Here is a 6,956-nt window from a genome sequence, read left to right on the forward strand (position 1 = left end):
ATCATTGTTACCAGGACAAGAATTTTTTCACTGAAGCTGGGTGCTCTTCCCGGAGCAGACAGGTGAGGAGAAAAACTTGGTAATTTTGAGGGAAATGCTGCTCCACTGCAGTAGGAGAACAGCAGAAGTGAATGGTTTGTGGTCTTTGCAGCTGCCACATAAGGGTGGAGACATATGAAGGGGGATCCCCCAGACTCTACCTAAGCTCTAAGGACGCCAGCCACGTTGCATGCTCCTTCCCAAATCCAGATCTCAGTTCTCACTTCAAATTGACATGGCTGTTGTACTTTAGATGTTACTAGTCGCTTTTTGAGGGGTGGCAGGTCAGTGAAAGAGGTAATTTGGTATATCTTTCCACATGTAAAGAACGCACAGCCTTTACTCCAGGATTCCACCAGGCAAGAAAGGAAGTGTTTTAAATACCCTGAAGTCTTCCCTGGGCCCGTTGCTTTGTAAGCAGTCTGTATTCAGGACGGGGATACAGCACAAGTATTTTGCCCCTCAAGTGGCTCACTCCAGGTGGATCAGGTAGCCGCTCTGTAGGCAGATTAGCCTTCCCTCTGTGCATTATAGATTCTTTTTGAGGAAGGTTGTGGAGATGGTTTTGAACTTTTTTCATTTGTAAAAGGCAGTATAAGAGGGCTTACCATGTAAATAGTGCCCGATTAGTTTAGCTAGTGCCATAATATCCATAATGTTCAGTGGTACGTTCCTCCATATAAATGGTGTCTGTTGCAGAAGTAGCAAAAAAATAAGCTTTTTTAGAGGGCCACGAGTACAAGGAAAGTAGCAGGATGTCAATTCATCTGACCAGGCTGTAAAGGAGTTACACCTCACACTATGAATAATTTTCTCCATGTTTACAAACTGGGAGTCATTTTCCTTTATTTTCCAGTCATCTGCTGTTGGGTGATATAATCGAGTGCTTCTTGACTATAACAGATACTCTGTAAAGTGAGCGGCTAGTGATTTGCATATGTTGGTACCCAACTTCTTGTCATCACAAGAAATCCTTAAGTTGCTAAAAAGGGAAGATAAAATGTTTTCTTTTCAGTCCTTCCCTTTTATGCTTCGTTTTGAAATGAAAGTGAGTGAACGACTGCAGTCTTTTTATTGGCTTGTATTGTGCAATTCAGAATCTCTTCCTTCCAGGTGACGGCAGGGCAGTGCTTCAGTTGGGCAGGCCCTTCAGAATAGGAATTACTATGAGTATAAATGTAGTTCTTAACAGAAGATTTCCTGAAGTTGTTATGACTATCTGATGGGAAGCATACATGTAATATATGTGCAAACCTGACTAAAGTCCTGAGTCACTTGTGTCATTCGTTGAAATGCTGAAGCCAAAGAATATATGGTAAATCTCAAAACGTGTTTGTGATTCTGTAATAGTATGAGGCAATAATATAGTGCTTAGTTTTCATTCTGATTTTTCTTGTTCTGAATTTCTGGATTGTTTTTCTTTCATCTGTTTGAATTTTCCTTGTCGCTGCATCATTTGCCTTGACAAGTTCTCTTCTTTTGTGTGCTGACAATATGTTGCCTGTTACTACGCTAGCTCTCATAAATTTTCTTAGATATGAGGCCAACAGCACCAATAGTTCATAGGCTTATGTTGAAAGCAGAATTCTCTCTTGCTACAGAAAAAAAGCCAAAGCAGACATATTTATTTTCTCCTGCTACTTACTTTTTAGCAAATATAGTATACCCTCTGAAGCTACATAGTTGGGGGGTGTGTGTGTGTGTGCTTTAGGGACATACTGGATTATTGGGTGAGAAGTAATTTTTTAACTTCTGTTTATTTTTCCATATATTAAACTTGGGAAAACTCTTTTAATGTTAGAGGGTCTAACATAGGTTAACATTTTCAAACTGTCTGATTTTAAGCCCTGAAGTCTGAATTACACAGGGAAAATAAAATAATAGTAAATAGAAGTTCTAACCAACAGTAATAAAAGGTGCAAATCAAGAAGATATCATGATTGATCACTTGAATATTAAAAAAAAAATAATTCATCGTAGCTCGTAGAGAATCAAAATAGGATCTGTTAATAGAAATATCAGATGCCTGTCTGCCAAAGGTTGAGAGTACTATGGTAAATTCAGTCAGACTGCCACAATATTATTTTTCTGCTCTCTCTTTTAAAGGGTTGAAGTGCATTCTGCAAATTTGTGCTTAATCTGGAAAACCTTGAATGAGAAATACCAGGTGTTAAGCAGCTATTCATGTGGGTCTTTGAAGCTGGCCCTGCCTCCAGCAGGGGCTGGGACTAGGTGTTCTCCTGAGATACATTCACACCTGCATCATTCTAAAATCTACTGCTTTTTCATGCTCTGAGGGTGCAGCTCCATGATTTTCTTTCTGCACTTTATGCTTTTATTTCTACTGCTGGATTCATTGTTGAGCCAGCACCAGGATATTGTGTTTCTTGGAGGATCAGCTGGCACTGACTGGCTTGGTTCCTTGATTAAAGGACAGGGATTTCCCTCTTCTACTATATGTCTTGGAGGTACAAACCATAGCCACAGTCAAAATGTAAAAACTGGTGGAGTTTTTCAGGAGAAATGCATTTTCTGAGGGCAGAACTAGCATAGGTGGTTTAGTTGCTGACCAGAGAGCTCGTTTATTCAGGACAGACAGCTGGAGAAGGAAACCTCTTAATTCTTGCAAGTTTTACCTTTGCCCTTGCAGTTCATGTTACTGTGTAGCAGACTGGAAGGTGAAGGTAAGCTGTACCTTCAGATTTATTTCAATTTTTCAGGCTCTCTAGGCCTTCTTATGAATGGTGAAGTGGGGCATAGTCCCCCTCTTTCCCTCTCCTGCTGCTGTAGTTCTTTGTGTTGACCTAAGGGATCCCCACCAGGGGATTTTTATGACTGCAAGAACTGGGCTTTTAGATAGGTGGCTTGATTTTTTCAGTGGTAGTGGTAGAGGAGAAAATTGTACACTTTGGTCCAACTGAAACATACTTTATTACCAAAGGAAAGCTGTTTCTTCAGAAAGCTGGTGAATATTCTCTGCAATAAACGGTGTTCATGTAACAGTGAGAACAGTTACCAGTGTTGGAGCAGCCCTTTTATGGGTTAAGCTCTCAGATAAAGCTCCTCTGACTTTTCAATAGCAAAATAAGTTTTCTTAAAGTAGGTTGCTGTGATTCTGTAAGATGACTCAGGCTCCCAGTCACTTGCACAGGGTTGGGTTTTTTTGTACATGCATTTTTTTATTATTTTCTCTTTTGAGGGTTTTGTCTTTTAGTCTACACGAGAAAAACTTTCTGGTTTTCATTAGTAGATTGTTTTTTATTTTGTTTTTTTCTTAGAGGTTATACATTTAAGGAAACTGAATGCTTAATCTATTTCTGAGAGGAAAACATAATCTCAAATGTACCTAGACTGCTGCTAACTGAACTCTTAAATTTACCAAGTCGTGTGTTTAAAAGTATGCTTTTCCTCACAGTATTCAAAGGTGTCTTAGAACCATCATTCCTCTGATAATTAAAAATAAGCCAGATATTGTAGGCATTCCTCTAAGCCGGCACTCTAGGATATTGCTTTTAAATTGTATTAAAAGCTTCCAGTCCTTTGGAAAAATTACATGACAGCTTTTACTTGTGGAATGCAAATACAGTTGTTCTGCAGGATTGTTAGTGTATTTATGTTCACTTATTAAAATGGTGAATTCTCTCTTTTCTGCAGGCACAACTTGAAGATAGTAAGGAGTACTTTGGAGTGAACTGACAGTAAGCCTTGCAGTACCGTGGTGGCAATAACATGGCTGTCCTCTGGAGATGCTGAAGCTCTGCTGTTTTGAACTTCTTTCTTACACCTCCCAACTTGTGCACAAAGGACTTAACATTGATTGGGATTCGTATGGTGTAAAACAGTCATGAGTATGGGGGTTCTTTCTCCCTTCACTTGACACCTGCATGTTTCCAGCAATCAGTGATGAAGTCTGTACTGGGTCTGCTGACACTTGGGTCTGTTTTCAAGAGCTCTGAGTGACAGGTACTGTAAACATCCTACACTCTCAGCTGTGGAAACTAAGAAAGCTGGGAGAAGGCTGTTTACTCTCCCTGCCTTAGAAATCACCCAGAGGACAAGGATGGAATATTGTGAGGTCTGTGTTTATTGTATTTCTGACAACCTGTATTTCATATTTTACGTCATGGTGTCAGTAAACAAATAATAGCATTATATCATGTCATCAGTGTCTCATGTTCTGACCGAGGTCAGGAGGGCCTTACAGTATGCTTTTAGCTGCGCTGCTGGCTTGAGGGAAACTTAAATAGTAGCAATAATACATTACAATACTTTTATCTTTAATCAGTAACTAAAATGGAGTTGTCACGCTGTTTATTTATAGGTGGTGGTATATACAAGTTACAGTGTAGACATCCTCAGGTTGACACATCAGTAGTATATTTAATCAAATCATCCCTAAATGTTTGGTTCTTGTTTTCTAAGATTCACTCAGTTCTCATTTCCTACCCAATAGGGCTAGAAACAGAGGTCACAAGGCAGAAAAGGTTCTAGGGGACTTCAAATTTCAGTTTCTTTTCAAAGAAATTCAGGTGTCAACTCTGATTAACTCTATCTCTGAAGTAACTGAATTAAAGATACAGAGGTATTTACCTTTTATGTTTTCAGCTTAGTGTTCCCTGTCACTTGCCTCCCAGACTGTATTATTCTTTGTGCTTTGTCCTGGCAATCTTCCTCTTCCTCCTTATGTTTCTTTCATTCTATTTGCTGTAACCCAAGTAGAGCGTCTCATTTCAAATGTAAAATAAGCTGAAAAAAATATTTTTCCTTTAAAATCTGATGTCCTGCTGGCATGTCTAAATCCTCATGAAATGTGCTTTTGCAGCTCTTCTAAAGCAGTGACTTTGGCAGAAAGAATATTGTTCCCTCTCTTTTCTTAGTTCTGTGAGGGGATACCTTTTGTGCTAAGAAATTTTTCCCAATACAGTTGAATTCAAAGATCACCTTCTAGCTTCTTTTGCAATACCATTCTTATGTCTTCCTGCTGGTTCAGCTTTTTAGCAAAGACATTTAAATGTAAAATCTTTGAAACAGGGGCTGTTCTAAGCATTTAAATATCAGAGTCTGGAAAGTAATGGGAGTGGGAAGAACATGGGAGAATGGTAAAAGATTGTGTAAGGATCAGTAGTAGTACTTCTACGAAATGGACAAAAAAGAATTCAAACTGTTAGGCAGAGCTAAAAGTCAGTTATTTGAAGCAATGATTACTTTTCAGTCTCTGGCTTGTCTTCCTTTTGGAAAAAGGAATTGGAGGGGAAGCCAGAGTCACAGGGGCTGTTAGTGCTGTAGCCAAGGAGTAAGTTGATGAGTAAAAAGCAGATTGAGGTCTGGTTGTGCGGTAACAAACACCAGTGCTTCAGGTTTGTGGAGTTGTAACTCGCGTTTTGTGGTGTTAATTTCGAAGAAAATCAGAGTTAGCCTCCTGAAATGATTGTTTTAAGGAGACATTATTGTTTGACTAGTCTGAACAGCTAGAGGGTAGCATTTGCTAATACACATGGTTCCCTTGGCAGAGAGCTATTTGAGGGTGATGGAACACAGTTATATCCTCCGCTGCATGACAATATTGATTGTACGCTATGTTGTCAAGGAAAGACAACCTCTGAAAGGATACAACATCCTGAATTGGTGGGCTCTGGGCTTTTTATATTATTCTTATCTAGATTTGATTTAGGTTTGGAATCGTTATTTTATGTGAATTGGAAAACTTCTCTGTTGTGCATTTAATAGTGAAATTCCATCTTCAGTTTCATTATTGTAAGTTAGGACTGTTGGAGTCTTTCTTGTACATTCTTCTTTGGCCACAGTTTCCTGCCCTTTCACTTGTGCTGACATGAGCTAATTCAGTGGCTTGACGCTGCTGAAAACTAAATAAGCAAAACAGCTTTTATGTGGATCAGCTTACTCCACCACTGTGCTGTGGCCTAAAATGCTACTGAAAATGCTGATTCCTTCAGATATGGTCACTTTTCTGAAGAGCTAGAACAGAGTTTATTCTAAGTAGGTTATGAAATCCTAAACCAAAAAAATGGTGAAATTACAGGATTTTTTATATTTTTTTATTTTATTTGATATTAAATTCTTCTGTTAATGCTGTTTGAGTACAGTTGCAAGCATGGTGCTAAAATAAATTCAGGTAAAATTGTTTGGATTAAAATTTCTCATTTTTTGAATGCCATTCATGCTTCTCTTTGAAATATTTTTTTTAATGAAGTCTAATAACTAAATTGTGTTGGTAATAGGGAGCAACCAGTAGTTTTGTAAATTGTAAAGGTATCCTCTGATGTATTTGCACCATACTGAGCACTGTATAAATTGCATTATTTCTAGATCACAGAGGGTTGTTCCTCCCCCCCAGGTATCACTTGCCAAGCCAAAGGCAAATGTTATGTCCTTTTCTTTTGTTAATCTCAGGCTTCAAAGAGTTTAAGATTCTTTCCAGTCTATCAATTAAATATAGAGCTTTCCCATTGTGGAAAAAAAAAAAAAAAAAACAACAACAACAGGGCTGTTTCAAAAGCTCTTGCCAGTAATGAGCTTTGGATTGGGTCCATGAAGAGGTAATCTGAATAGCTACCACAGCAAGTCATCTGTGGGAAATTGCTGATTGTAGGCATGGGTGCTTTTTTTATTTATTTTTGAAGGGCAGTTCTGCCAAGATGCAAAAGTGTCTTGCTCCAAGTATGTTTTGGCACCACCTGGGACACTATCATTCTTGCATGTTAGGACCAACATGTGGCATTGATTATGTTTTAATTTTTGAATGAGGAAGAAGAGGATAGGTCTTATTAAAAATAAGGAAACCTGGTAAACTTAAGTGTAGGTATTAGAATTTTCTTCCTCTAAATGCTTAACACAGATATGAAGCAGTATTTTTTTCCTCCCCCCTGCTACATTTTTGATTACATAGTCCCTCTAGG

General features: G+C 38.5%; 1 protein-coding gene across 8 annotated transcripts in view; it reads left to right on the top strand.

Moving 5' to 3' along the window:
- Positions 1 to 6,181, top strand: part of ASRGL1 (asparaginase and isoaspartyl peptidase 1) — a 93,284-nt gene extending 87,103 nt beyond the window's left edge. For all 8 annotated transcript variants that reach the window (XM_080388789.1, XM_080388783.1, XM_080388786.1 and 5 more), the window contains one exon: positions 3,694 to 6,181. The gene's annotated coding sequence lies outside the window, so the exon portion shown is untranslated. The remainder of the gene's footprint in view (positions 1 to 3,693) is intronic.
- Positions 6,182 to 6,956: the final 775 nt, after the last annotated feature.

The sequence above is a fragment of the Falco punctatus genome (genome assembly GCF_963210335.1).
Source record: "Falco punctatus genome assembly, chromosome: 5".
NCBI lineage: Eukaryota > Metazoa > Chordata > Aves > Falconiformes > Falconidae > Falco > Falco punctatus.